We start from the raw sequence: 15,397 nt of genomic DNA on the forward strand, positions 1-15,397 counted from the left end.
CTATTTACCTTTCCAGGGCTTTCAATGACATTGGGCACCTTTTCAATGTTTATGAACCTCTCTTCTGTTAATTGCCTATTTGTATGCATTGCCTGTATTAAAAAAAACACACAACCGAGCTATTTGTCTTAAAAATAATTTATAGAAACTCTTTATGTTAGGATTACAATGTAGATTGCCATGCGTTTTGCATAGCTGTATTTGAAGCCAATTGTTCTTTTAAAACACTTTTCTTGTCATTGTGATGCCATGCTAAAATGTAAAAATATTTTAATATAGTCAAATAGCTTTATCTTTCCTTTAAAGACATGAGCCTTCCTGTCTTGCTTAAAGTTTCCACTTCACTAAAGCTAAATTGCTACTCTTGAAAAAAAATTCCTCTAAGTTTTTAATATTTTGAATATTTTACCGCTCTAATCCTCCTGGAGTTTATTTTTGAATGTAGTATGCTCCTACCTTTGATTTCTTATAAACTGAGCCAATTAAACTACTTATTAACCAAAGTATTCTTTTATCACTGAATTGTTTTGCCACCTTTGCTTTGCATAGGATATAGTTCTAAATTATATCCCAGACTACTGAATGATTTGCCAGTGGTTTTACTAATTTTACACTAACATCACATTATGCGGGAGCTTCAGAAAGTTCTTGGGAGAATGGAATGAAAAGAGAATATAATTTCCCATGAATTTTTTGAAGCCTCCTCGTACAGGAGCTTTACAGTAAGTCGACATTTGGTTTTATAATAAATAAAAAATTCAACTGTGCAGGAAGAATGAGGGGCGTGACATTTCTTGGTTGAGATAAAAGCGGACAGAACAGAATACGAAAAGGGTTGGTTAAACGGTGAGACTGCAGGAAAGGGTTAACTGTTATCACAAAAATGAACACACAGAAAAATATTCTTGCACTTGGAAGGGGGAACTTCAGCCTTTCCACGGCCATCGACGGTGCGGTGCAACATCCCCGCGGTCCCACGCTCGGGAAGGGGGTGTGGTGTCTGCGGCGCCGCTGAGCACACCTGGGCGAAGGGCTGCGAGGGAACGCCGAGGCCGGGGGTCGCCCGCGAGGCGGCTGCGGGCCGCTCCCGAAGGCGGGGGCCTCGGGGCTCTGCGGCCCTTCGGGAGCCGCCGGGAGAGGCTCCAGACAGGCGGCTGTGCGGCTCCGCCGCCGGGCAGCACTGCGGCCCGCTCCCTGCCGGGCCAGCTCGCCCGGTCGGGCGGCCGCGCAGCGCCGCGGGGCTCGGGATTGGCCGCAGCGCCGGGCGGGGCGGGGCGGGGGCTGCCGGGAGGCCGGCCCGGGAGGCGCGGGCGCGCGCGCGGGCACGGGCACGGCGGCGGCGCGCGCGTGCTCCGTCGGTCGGTGCGGCGGCGGCGGCAGCAGCGGCGGCGGAGCGGGCCATGGCAGTGGGCGGCGGGCGGGCGTAGTGCGGAGCCGGGCAGGCGGAAGGTGACCGAGCGGCGGCGATGGAGGCGCCCGAGCGGGGCGGTCGCGGCGGCTGGGGTTACTGACAGCGCGCCGGGATCCGGGAGCGGGCTGCGGCGGGGCGCCGGGCAGGTGAGTGCTGCGGCGCGGGACCCGGATGCGGCGCGGCTGAGGGGCGGCCGAGGGGCGGGGGTGGTCGCGGCCGGCTCCGGTGCCCCGCGCTGGCCGGCGGCGAGCTCCTGGAGGTCCCGGCCGGCGGCTCCGGTGCCCGTGCCGCGCTTCCTGCCGGCTCCGAGGACGCGCGCCGGCGGCCCGCGGGACGCCTTGCTGAGGCGCGGCCGGACGTCCCGGGCTGGCGGCGCGTTCGGGGCGCCTCCTGAGGGGCGCCTCTGCGGAGAGCGGCGCCCGCGCCATCGCGTCGACGCGGGCGCCCCGGACCCGCCTGCCACTCAGGTGTCTTTCCGCGCAGAAGTGTGTTTTAGGAGCGGGAATCCTGCGGGGTGGGCTCCACGGACGTGTTTTTAAACCTCAGCGCCGCCGCCGAGGAGCCCGGGGCCTCGGCCGCAAACGCCCTGCTTTGCCCAAGGGGGATAAGAATGCGTGCCCCTTGGGGTGGTGTAGGGGTAGATCGCAAGTGCTTGTGAGTGGTAGCGCTTGGGAAGGCTGCACCTCGCTCCGCCGGCCGGTGGCTGGCTGCGGTGCGGGGTCACGTTTATGTCCGAGCTGCTGTTGGGTGGCTGTAACCTCTGCTGGAGTTGCTCTTAATATTGGAGCCTGTCATCAGCGGGTAAATAGCATCCCGGGGTCCCTTCCTGGAGCGCTGTGGGCTCTTGGTAGCACAAGCACGCGGCGACTCGGAATACCTGCCCCAGGTGCCCAGTGGGGGGTGGCTGCTGAATGCAACCCAGTGAATGTAGGTTGATTTAGGGGAGGTCCCAAACTTGAAGTGCTTTGCTCTTTAAATAAATAATCTTAAGTGACACTTAGCTTTATCACTGGTTACAGAGTATAAACACGCCAGGAGGATGAAGCACCCTCCCCCCTCCCACCCCACCGCATTGCTACATCTGAAGGGAGTGACAAGTGCTTTTGTAAACATCATCATGGGCTGTTACTGTCTGGTGAAGTCATCATAATTAAATTAGATGAGTACTTATTTTGAAGCACTGAATGGCCGTTTGGAAATAGGATTCCTAATAAAATCATCTCCAACGAGTCAGAATTCTCAGCAGTTCATTAATCATGGGGGATTTTTTTTTCTTCCAAAAGCTACATTGTAAGGTTTTAGTGGAAAAGCAGAAGTGTTTCAGAAAACTGTAGCATAGGAGGATAGAATCTTAACCGAGTTGCCCAAGGCAGGTGTGGAACAAATCTAAGCCTTAACCGAATTTACTTCTCCAAAGCAAAAGTGATACACAAAATCAACAATTCTGTTTTACTTCCCTGTTCATGGGGATGTTCTACTGGCAGCGGTGTCATTTAAAAGTAGGGGAAATGGTAGTTTTGATTTATTGCTGCTTTACACCTCTGGCCTTTATTTCTTGGTGACTTATCCATAAAGATTTTAGATCCAGCTTGCTCTGAATATGAACCAAACAGATTGGGAGGGGGTGGGGGGAATATGAACCTTGTAGTCTGTACCATGTTCCTCTTTGTGATCTCAGACTGTCCTGTAAGAGTTGAACGCCACAGCGGAAGCATTACTGGGCACTATCAAAAACACTGGTGTCGGAAGTCTCATCTTGGCTCAAGCTCTGGACTGAAGTTTAAATAGTGTCACTCCATCTCTCTGGCTTTCTGGACCTCTTTTTTTTAAACATCAATTAATTAATAGAATTTGGGTGGAGGAGGGGGTGGAGCTGGACCAGAGAATCATAGTATATAAAGGACATTTCCAGGATACTGACTTTTTATTGCTGTCTTCCTACTTTACTTTTCTTTCTGTCTCTTGCTAGTTTTTCTCATTTTCCCTATCTTCCCTCTCCTCTGTTCTTCCTCTCCCTTTAGGATACCACAGGGCTTCTGGTCTCTCCTTTCCTTTTCTGCCTGTATTCTCAGGTGAGCTCATCCTGCTGAGTGATTTTAGTGTCAGTAAGCTGCCTACCTCTGATGTTTATCTCCTTGAGACCTGGGTTTCAAAGCTCTCTTCACTTCATTTGTCCTTAGGTATCTGAATGTGTCTAGATTTCCACTCATCAGCCTAGCTCCTGCCTCCGGGAGTCTTTTCACAAATAAAGCACCAGTATTTCTCCCAAAACTGTGAGTGAAGGGTTTTGAAAGTCATCCTTAATTCATTTGCCACTGGGTTGATTACAACTCATAGCGACCCTATGGGACAGAGCAGAACTGCCCCTTTGGGTATCTGAGGTTTCACAGGAACAGAAAGCCTTAGCTTTCTCTCACTGGTGGGTTCGTACAGCTGGCTTGGTGGTTAGCAGGTTAGCACCCCATTCGCAGTACCCACTACTCCCCCAGGGCTTCTTTGCCACTTCAGTCTTATTGTTAGGTGCCATCCAGTCCTTTCAGCTCAGCCCTATGTACATTTGAGGGAAACTCTTCCCCGTCCTGCGCCATCCTCACATTGTTCTTATGTTTGCACCCATTGTTGCAGCCACTGTGTCAATAGTACCTCTAAAATATATCCTTAATCTACTTGTTCTGTTGTTATTTCCACTACCCAAACTCAAAATACAAATGATAGCTTCTTAATTAGCCTCCTTTCCTCAGGTCTTGCTCTCTTGGAGTCATTTATGATTGCTTTCTTTTTTCTGTGTTAATCTTATTAGGGGCTCTTACAGCTCTTATCACAATTTATGATTGCTTTCTTCCATCTTCATATGAGGTGTGTGGATATAGGGACCTTGTTTGCCTTCTCTAGAGTACCCCCAGCATCCAGAATAGTGCCTGAAACATTTAACCAGTGTCGAATATGAAATGAATGCATGAATGAAATCGGTAATAACATCTTCTGATTCCACATACAGTATGTACTGAAAGGTCTGAGATTTGTACAACTGAGGAAATAACCAGGGGACCTAGAGTTAACCTCTTTGGTGTTCTTACTCAGTCTTCAGTAACAGCTGCCACCTTTGTCTTCATAAAGGTTCTGTATCCATGAAGAAGATAAACATTTAGACACTGTCATTGATTACAAAAGCACATGTGAATTTCTCAGTCATGCTCATGGGTACTAGATTATTAGCATTTTGGCAACCAAGGAACCAAACAAGCTTTCTCAGTTTTGATCTTTCGGGGCATCAGGTTCTGGTCCTGACAGTTGATTGGTTCTAGGAGGTGGTAATTTGATCCACATCACAGTCCTATAGGAAACATTTCTGATTTTTGCAGGGAGTAGCTTTAGTTCACTTTCACAGTTTTTCTCTCTCTTGTTTTCCATCTAAAAATGACCCCCTGTATGTGTATGTGTGTAACTGCATGTGCACGTATGTATCCTTGGAACCACAGCCATCAAGGTGGCTCTGGTGCATAGGGACCCTGTGCACTAGCTGCTTCCTTGAGAGCTCTGTTTTGTTGTAGTAGAGCCCCTGTGCAGCACAAACATGTTCCCACTTAGCGACAGACTAGGCTGAGAACGGAAAGATTGGTGGATCAAACCATCCGGAAATGCCTTGCAGGGAAAGGCCTGGTGTGTACTTAACAGAGCACAGTGATTGAGAATCATATGGAGCAAAGTTCCGACATTCACTGTGAATCAGAATCGACTTGATTGCAGCTGCTTGTGGTGGTGTGGCCCTGCAGAAAAGGCAAACAAATTAGGTGTGCCCACTGCTCTGAAGATGGTCTAGCAGGTGTGTAAGGAAAGGCTAGATATGTACAACTCCATTGTTAAATTGGGACGCAGAGGGGAAAATAGGTTGGAGGAAGAAACCCTAGACTAGAAGAGTAATAATAGTAACTGAACACTAAGTAAAAAGGAAGATGAAAGGGTGTCATAGATTCTCAGGCTTATAAAGAACAACTCCTCTTCCTTCTTCTGCCTTTTCTTGCTTCCCCTCCCCAGATATGCTTCTGAGATTCTTTCCTTCTGGCCCTCCTCCATTCCATACTCCTTCACTCATTGGACTATTTCCCCAAGGCACGGAATCGCCTGTGAGCTATAGATAGGCCATTGACTCCTAGAACACCGTGAGAGAGAGGAAGAACCATTCTTTTCCTAAACAGGCCTTTCTACTTTCTTATAATTAAGGTTTGTCTTCCTGATCTTCCAGTCCCTGGGTCCAGAATTACCCTTCGAGTGTGCTTCCTCTTGAACCTGCTGCCCTTCCACATACCCTGTGATAGCCTTTGTGTTGTTGTCTCTAGATTCATTAATTCTGAGTCACCAGTTTCTAATTGGGACAGGGGAAATTTAAGATAGTAGATTTTGATTGGAGTGTGGCTAGTGTGTTAGGGAAAAATTGCTCTGATAATGCAGAATGCCCGTCACTAACTTAAACATTTCTTTTTCTGAGTCAACAGACTTATTTTTAAATTACTAAGTAACTGTTAGCAAAAAAATATTTCTAAAGGGGGACTGGTATTGAATTTAGAAAAATATATGTGTATATATAGTAGAATTCACTTTTAAAACAAGGTGTACAGTCCTATGAGTCTTTTTTGTTAATCAATGACTCTTACTACACAGTTTCTTGTAACCACCATTAACAGAATACATAGCAATTTCAAAACCCCAAAGAATTTCCCTCACTGTCACCTTTTACAGCCCATTCTAAAAGAAATCTTAATCCCTGGACTTACTTTTTAAAGTGAAAATTTCTCATAGATCAATATGGCAGAACTAGAACGAGTAGTTAATTATGCAACCTCTTAGAACCATCAAAGAGAACTCCAGTCTTCAGCATGTTGGATTTATATGCATAAACTAACCATGTAGATGGAGGATTGCTTTACAAGGGGAGGGGCCTTCAAAAAGTCTGTGGAAATTGAAAGATGGTGGAATTTGTCCACAATTTTAAGCACCCTTGGAATGTCTTCAGGTTGTTGTTGTTTTTTAAGTGCATTGTAATGTTTGGAACCTATCAACCTATGCAAATCTCATGCCAACTTCTAATAGAAACCATCTAAGTGATTTCATCACCACCTTGACATGACTGATCCTCTCCTGTCTCTGGTCAAACCAGAATTCCCACTTACTGCTCTGGATAAAGTAGAGATTACGTCTGTCAAACATTCAGTGTTTCTTCCTGGTCTCTGCATTGTCATTTTCCTCTACCATATCCATTTTACTCAGCTTTTCCTGGCATCGGAAGGAGGATACACTACTTACACAATGTATTGCAAATGTAGTGTTCTATTATCTAGTTAATTTGGCTTGGCGATCTTTGTTTCCCTCTCTCCATTAATGTGCAAGTGTATTTCTCTTTCTGTGCAACAGTCCCCTAAATGTGTAAAGCAGGTCACTTAGGTTATTCTCTTAACCGGGAGCCCTTCACTGCTGATATGGAGAGTGCTCATTTGGACCGGCCCTTATACAGTAGTGCTAAGGGCAGACCTGTGGGTCACCTGGAGGGACGGCAGCTTCTTTGGGCCAGTAGTTTCTCATCCTCTGATGCTTGGACCACTCTGGAGAGTGTGAGGCAATGATCAAGGGAAATGTGATCCTGATTATCCGTGCTGCTGGAGGGGGATTATGTAGATTAAAAGAAATCTCTGAGTAATCCAGAAGCTTTATTTAAACTACTGTTTAACCACATTCCTGACTACATTTTTCCCTTGTGTTCCTAATAACTGATTTATAATATTTACTAATTTCACATCATTTCCTTCCTCTCTTCCCATTGGCCAGCCTGGCAGTTGTGAAGTAGAGGAAAAGTCAGAGGGGTCTAAGGAAGCTGAATTAGAGAATCAGCCAGCAGTTGCCCCAAATAATTGGGTGTTGAACGCTCCTTGGTTTAGTCACTATCACTATACTTACTAGACCTTGAAGACTTGAATTCCATGAATTCCTTACCTGCTGAGCCACTGGAAGGAATGTGATTTAGTGACTGTCAACAAGAGGTCAAACTCTATTTTGACACATTTGTACTTTCCCGAGGTTTTGTGACTTTAATATTCAGTATTTTGGATAGTTATAATTTCCAATTTCGTATAATTTGAAGTTTTCGTTGGTGTTTATTTAGTCACCTAACCTATGGACAGTCTTCACAGAAATTAAATAGCTAAAGACCTGACATTTGAAGAATGAAAGATACTCAGATTTTATAAGCAGGTTGCTACTATTCTCCAACAAATTATTTGCATGTAAGTTACACAGTAAGGATTTTTTATTAATAACTGCGAGCCCAGCAGTTCAAAACCACCAGCTGCTCTGAGGGAAAATGAGGAGGCTTTCTATTCCAGTCAAGAGTTACAGTCTCAGAAACTCACGGGGGTAGTTCTACCCTGTCTTATACGGTCTTTATGAGTTGTCATTCAGTGTAGGAATTGTATTTCAGAACTCACTGCCAACCAGTCAATTCCGACTATAGCAACTATGTGCTCACTGCCAATGAGTCACTGCTGACTCCTAGCAGCCCTCTGGGGACTATGTGGATTGCAGCCCAAGAAGTAACCCCTGGACCATCAGTTCCTGTAGCAACTCTATAGGGCAGTAGAATGTCTCCTGTAACTTTCCAAGACTGTAAATCTTTACAGGAGTAGACAGCCTCATTTTTCTCCTTGCTGAGCAACTGGTGGGTTCAACTGCTGACCTTGTGGTTAGCAGACCTACCTGCAACCCATTTCACTACCACACTTCCCAGACTTGTATTTAAATGCTGTGTTTCTCATTATAAACCATTTCAAAATTGCAGTCAATATCATCTGAACATACCTTTGCAGCTGCTATTTTTATAAAATTAAAGTTTATGTGTATCAACTCAGTAGGTACTATTCCCCTTTGTTAGGATAGTTTTGTGGGAGGTGAGGGGTAAGGAGTGAGGGAAGCAAGTAAAATTTTTATATGCTTGTTTTTTGTACTGTGAACGGAATGTGGTCAATTGAGGTTAACCTTTGCTTTTTTTTGATGGCAGTGCACATTTTACATTTTCTTTGGAGATCATTAGCTGGTTTAATTTTTGATGTACAAAATGACCCACAGTCCAACACCCCCCCCCACCCTTCCAGCAGTATACTAAGGACCGTCTTGATTTTCAGTTTTCATTCTACCTACAAAGAGTATTGACTGTCTCCCTTATTTGTACTTTGTCTTTTCAAGACTCAAGCTAACCATATGTTAGATACTTTTGAGCAGTTAAAATTTTTTCAACTACCTAAAATTATTTCCACTTTAACTTCTGAAGAATTTATGATCTTTTTCTTGAGTGAGCCCTATACTATTATTATTTTAAAAATAGGTATGAAAGCAAATATTTAGAATAAGAAAATAAAGCACAACCAGTAATTTTTTGAGTAAACCGACAAATACCATACATATCATAATATTACAAAAAATTGCCAGGTAATTACTTTATAGTCTATTATTTATCTGTGTTTTTATGTATAGTGTTATTGTTTTTTTTGGTCTTCTACAGCTGTTGATGTCAAAGTAGCATTATTAGAAAAACTCCAGAGCAGCTTAATACATGGAACTGGACAAAATAACAATGAGTAGTATTTATTGTGGGCTTACTTAAAATTATTTTTAAACAGTTTTATTGGCACTTCATCCATCATACAAATAATAGTTCAATCATATCAAGAAGAGTTGTGTAATCATTACCACAGTCAATTGTACCATTTTCTCCTTCCTTGTACTTATTGTTATTAGTGTAATTATTACTATTTTTTAAATTGTAGCAAAAATATACACATTTTTTTCAAATCCAGCAACATCTACATATATAATTCAGTGCCATGTACCCAGGCAGCTTTGAGGCAAGGTTCAGTTGGTTCATGGGGCCTATATCTTAAGTCTTTCTGATGCAGCCCCTGCTTTATGCTATGCTGCCTATAAGCTCAGCTTCCATGATCTTTCTCTGTTTAGTCCATGGTGTGGTTCACTGAAGGTTGGGTAGAAACAAATGTGTAGTGTCTACCCAGCTACCTGAAAGCTGGTCTATTGTCCTCCTAGGTTCCCGACACTCACTGTTAGCATCCCTTCCCACTATGTGGTTACTTCTCAGTCGCCCACCATACTCACTAACAGAACTAACTGCATCTCCTCCATAGTTCAGGTGGAGGACCGATCCTCTCCTCGGCTTGGCTTGAATTTCCGGAAAGCTCTTTCCATTCCTTTGGCGGGGGTGGGGTGGGGTGGGGTGGGGGAGGTGGTGGCATTGATTTGCCCCAGCCTTGGTTCAATGTTATATACTCTCAAGTGGATGGTAATTTCCCCCCCTTAGGTCTTTTAAGAAAGAAGGAGCTCTGGTGGCTTTAGTGGTTTACAAATTGGGTCACCAACCAAAAGGTTAATAGTTCAACCTACCAGGTGCTCAGGGAAAAAAAGATAGGTATTTTGCTCCTGTAAAAAGTGACATTCTGGTCTGGACCTACCATACCGAGGCAAAACACTAAGGTGTGAGGGAAGAGCAATGTGGGGAGCAGTGCAGGGAGCTCCCAAGGGAGTGCAAAGGATAGACTTTGGGGTCAGAGTGTGGCACCCCATCGGACTCGACTGGAGGATGTGCCTAGAGGTCAAAAATCAGACCTTGATCTATTTGTGGGTTTTTCTTTTTTTTTAAATTAATCTATTATCTTCTTGGTCATTGGTTTTCTTTGTTGTCATTGTTGTCTTCTTTTTTGTCATTTGTCTTGCTATGCCTTGTTTTTTGGTGCATATTATTATCTCTGCAGATCTATCTAGATAAGATAGGCTGGATGAACAGTCTGGAGGAGAAAACAAAGGGACCGATGGTTCCGGGGGTCATGGGAGAAGGGGAAGCAAGGGAAAGGAGATGGTGTTGACCAGCCCAGGGACAAGGGGGCAACAAGTGACCCAAAATTGGTGGCAAGGAGGGTGTGAGAGGCCTGGGCAATGTAACTGAGAGAAATTACTGAAACCCAAATGAAGGCTGAGCATGATAGTGGGATAAGAGGAAAGTAAAAAGAAATGGAGGAAATAACTAGGAGATAAAGGACATTTATAGAGGTCTAAATACAGGCATGTACATATGTAAATATATTTATACAGGATGGTGTGGAAATAGATCTATGTGCATATATTTATAGGTTTAGTATTAAGGCAGCAGATGGACATTGGACCTCCACTCAAGTACTTCCTCAATGTAAGAACACTTTGTTCTATTAAATTGGCATTCCGTGATGCACACCTTCCTGATAAGATCACTGAAGACAAATGGGTGCATAAGCAAATGTGGTGAAGAAAACTGATGGTGCCTGACTATCAAAAGATATAGTGTCTGGGGCTTTAAAGGCTTGAAGGTAAACAAGTGGCCAACTAGCTCAGAAGCATCAAAGCCCACATGGAAGAAGTACACCAGCCTGTGTGATCACGAGGTGTTGAAGGGATCAGGTAGCAGACATCAAAGAACAAAAAAATCTGATCATTGTAAATGAGGGGGAGTGCAGAGTGGAGACCCAAAGCCCATCTGTAGGCAACCCGACTTCCCCTTACAGAAGGGTCTCAGGGAGGAGACGAGCCAGTCAGCGTGCAGGGTAGCAATGATGAAACATACAACTTTCCTCTAGTTCTTAAATGCTTCCTTCCTGCAACTATCATGATCCCAATTTTACCTTACAATTCTGGCTAGACCAGAGGATGTACATTGGAACAGATAGGCACTGGAAACAGGGAATCCAGGACAGGTGGTCTTTTCAGGACCAGTGGTCAGAGTGGCGAAACCTAGAGGGTGGAGAGAAGGTGGGGTCGAAAGGGGGGAACCAAGAATCTACATATAACCTCCTCCCTGGGGGAATGTACAACAGAAAAGTGGGTGAAGGGAGACATCGGAAAGTGTAATTAATACATGACAAAATAATAATAATTTATAAATTATCAAGGGCTCATGAGAGAGGGGGAAAAATGAGGAGCTGATACCAAGGGCCCAAGTAGAAAGCAAATGTTTTGAGAATGATGATGGCAAGAAATGTACAAATTTGCTCGACACAATGGATGTATGTATGGATTGTGATGAGTTGTACGAGCCCCAATAAAATGATTTTTTAAAAAAAGTGACATTCTTGGATACCCACAGGGGTCATTATGAGTCAGAAATGACTCGGTGGCACTGAGTTTGGTTTGTTTTTGATTCAGAAAAGATTTAAAGAGGCTTTCTACTCCCATTAACAATTAGTTTAAGAAACTCACAGGGGCAGGAGTTCTACCCTTTCTTACAGGGTCCATGTGAGTCAGCATGGACTCAATGGCTGTAAGTTTATATTAATTTAAATCAGCGTTTTGAACTCATTCAATCATGGCTGAAGAAGCAGACTCAAAATTTTAAAAATTTGGATGAAGCAGAAAGAAAACTGGAATGGCCAGTGGAGAGGTCTGGGAGGCTGGCCCCAGCACCAAAAATTAAGTGTATTCCTGCCCCTCGCCCAAGAAGAATTTGTTTCAAAGGACGACAATGATTCTATAGCTCCGGGAGAGGGACATATCTGATCAGGGCACATGGGAGCAGATGAAGGGGGAGGAGGAGACAGTGGAGCACAGCCTGGCCCACCAGGCTGTGAGGATGATGTTCCTGATTAGAGCAGCCAGTCCACAGAGAGGACAACATGGCTGTCCCCACTATGAGACATGAAGCCCCTCAGTGACTAAGGGCGATACAGGGGACAGCACCGGAGACACAGTGTGGGAATTGCACCTGACCTGATCCCACCACACCGAGGCAAATCACTGGGGGAGTGCAGCGGAACAGCAAGGGAATGGAGCGGCAAGGTCCCCAGGGAATGCTGAAAGTGGACTTTGGGGCCAGGGCGTGTTGCCCCAACAGACTGGACTGGAAAACACTCCTAAAGGCCAACAAACGATCCTTGAACTAACTACAAGCTTTTCTTTCTTGATGTGTTTTGTTCTTTGTCAGTGGTTTGTTGTTGCTGTTTTGTTGTCTGGTTGTATACTGTTGCTTTGTTTTCCTCTATCTTGTTTTTGTGCATGTTATTATCTCCACAGGTCTGTCTGAATAGGACAGGCTGGATGAACTATCTGGAGGAAAAACAACGGGACCGACAGTTCCGGCGGGGACTTGGGATAGGGGAAAGTAGGGTGGGGGTAAGGAAGTGGTGTTAACAAACCCAGGGACAAGGGAACAACATGGGATCCAAATTGGTGGTGAGGGGGGAGTGGCAGGCCTGGTAGGGAATGATCAAAGGTAAGGTTACGTAAAGAGGTATAGCTATAACCCAGGTGGGGACGGAGCATGATAATGGGGCAGGAGGAAAGTCAAGGGAAATAGAGAAAAGAGCTAGGAGACAAAGGGCATTTATAGAGGTCTAGACAAAGACATGTACATGCAAATATATATATATGAGGATGGGGAAATAGATCTATGTGTCTATAGTTACAGGTTTAGTATTAAGGTGGCGGAATGACCTTGGGCCTCTACTCAAGCACTCTCCCAACGCATGAATACTTTCTTCTATTAAATTGGCATTCTATGATGCTCACCCTCCTGACACAACTGCTGAAGCCAAAACGGATGAACAAGTAAATGTGGTGAAGAAAGCTAATGGTGCCCGGCTATCAAAAGAGACAGTGTCTGGGGTCTTAAAGGCTTGAAGATAAACAAACGGCCAGCTAGCTCAGAAGCAACAAAGCCCACATGGAAGAACACACCAGCCTTTGTGGTCACGTGGTCCTGAAGTGATCAGTTATCAGGCATCAAAGAACAAAAAATCATACCATTGGGTGCACACCTCCAAAGGGATCAGGGACAAAGCATCATAAAAAAAAATCTTACCATAGTGAATGAAGGGGGAAGTGCAGAGTGGAGACCCAAAGCCCATTTGTCGGCCACAGGAGACCCCCTCACAGAGGGGTCTTCGGGAGGAGATGAGTCAGTCAGGGTGCGATGTAGCACCGATGAAGAATACAGCTTTCCCCCAGATCCTGGATGCTTCCTCCCCGCCAACTACCATGATCCGAATTCTACCTTGCAAGTCTGGATAGAGCAGAGGATGTACACTGGTGCATATAGGAGCTGGAGGTACAGGGAATCCAGGGTGGATGATACCTTCAGAACCAGGGGGTGAGGGGCGATACTGGGAGAGTAAAGGGTGAGTGGTTTGGAAAGGGGGAACTGATTTCAAGGATCTATATGTGACCTCCTCCCTGGGGGACGGACAACAGAGAAGGGGGTGAAGGGAGATGCCGGATAGGGCAAGATATGACAAAATAATAATTTATAAATTATCAAGGGCTCATGAGGGAGTGGGGAGCGGGGAGGGATGGGGAAAAAAAAAGAGGACCTGATGCAAAGGGCTTAAGTGGAGAGCAAATGCTTTGAAAATGATTAGGGCAAAGAATGTACTGATGTGCTTTACACAGTTGATGTATGTATATGTATAGATTGTGATAAGAGTTGTATGAGTCACTAATAAAATGTTTTTAAAAAAAGAGAAAGAAAAGTGGAATGGGAAACATAGATTTTATCCCTGGAGTAGAAGATTTGGAAGAGGGTTAAGGAGTCCTTTTAGGAACCTAATTTGGGAGATTGGATTGTTACCCGGTGGGTGGACAGTACACATTCGAAATGGTGCAGTTGCTGCCATCTTTGAGCAGGGCAGCGTTGTTTCTGATTGCAGGCTAAGAGAGTTGGTTGCTAGGCACTGCTTGCTTGGGCTGCCCTTGTTTTATAAGAGGGAGACTAAGTTTCTAACAGAGCATAGATTGTAACTTTTCCCAGTCTGTTTCAGTTTTGCTTCTTTGGTTATGACTGAACTGGGAAGACTGTTTCAAGTCCCTGATTAAAAGTGTTATTTAAAAAAAATTTTTTATTTCTAAAGTGTTATTTTAAAAGATGTAATTAATAATCACCATTTTCATTTTATGATACATATGTATTTGTAAACAGGAAGCAATTTTCCAATCAGTCATTAACTTTCTTTCTCTCACCACTGTTAAATTAATTTATCCAATTTATGGTTAAGAGTTAAGTAATAAATTAGTCATTTGATGTTAGTTTACCTTTGATTTGAAAGTATGATCAGTTTTATCTTTGCTTTGGCCTGACAAAAATTAAACGAGTGTGGTTTCATGAATTCATATATATGTAATTAAGGAAAATGATTAATGTATGACATGATGTAGTTAGATGTTCTTGCAAATTTGTGTTGCTCATATTTATAGAATTTTCAAGTAAGAATGGTCTAACTAGTGGTTCTCAATCTGTGGGTCGCCATCCCTTTTGGGGTTGAACAACACTTTTACAGGGGTTGCCTAAGACCATTGGAAAATACATATTTCTGATCTGGTGACAAAGAAGCTATCTCAACCTTGGGACTGATGTTGGCTTTTTACGCATACTGTCACAAAATGTAGCAATGTAGTTTACTGTTGGTATACTGTTGGTACCCATGATACACCATACTTCAAGACAAAATTTCATTTATTTGTCATTAGAAATAAATATTTAACAATATATAATTACATATTCTTGTGATTAATCACTGCTTTAATTATGTTCAACTTGTAACAATGAAAATATATCCTGCATATCAGATATTGCCTTGTGATTCATAACAGTAGCAAAATTATAGTTATGAAGTAGCCACGAAAACAATTTTATGGTTGGCTGGTCACCACAACATGAGGAACTGTATTAAAGGGTTGCAGCATTAGGAGGGTTGAGAACCACTGGTCTAACCAAAAAAGCCAATTCCACCACCATTGAGTCAATCCTGACTCATAGTCATCCTATGTAGAGTTTCCAAACTATAAATCTTTGCTGGAGCAGAAAGCCTCATCTTTTTTTCTGTGGAGTGTCTGGTGAGTTTGAATTGCTGACCTTGTGCTATTAGCAGCCCAATATCTAACCACAGTGCTGCCAGGGATTCCTAAGAAAATGAA

At 44.1% G+C, this 15,397-nt stretch overlaps 1 protein-coding gene across 1 annotated transcript in view; it reads left to right on the plus strand.

Annotated features, from left to right (window-relative positions):
- Window positions 1–1,434: 1,434 nt before the first annotated feature.
- PIK3CB (phosphatidylinositol-4,5-bisphosphate 3-kinase catalytic subunit beta) overlaps window positions 1,435–15,397 on the plus strand; it is a 175,649-nt gene continuing 161,686 nt past the window's right edge. The window contains exon 1 of the mRNA XM_075546846.1: window positions 1,435–1,557. The gene's annotated coding sequence lies outside the window, so the exon portion shown is untranslated. The remainder of the gene's footprint in view (window positions 1,558–15,397) is intronic.

The sequence above is a fragment of the Tenrec ecaudatus genome, chromosome 4, assembly GCF_050624435.1.
Source record: "Tenrec ecaudatus isolate mTenEca1 chromosome 4, mTenEca1.hap1, whole genome shotgun sequence".
Lineage (NCBI taxonomy): Eukaryota > Metazoa > Chordata > Mammalia > Afrosoricida > Tenrecidae > Tenrec > Tenrec ecaudatus.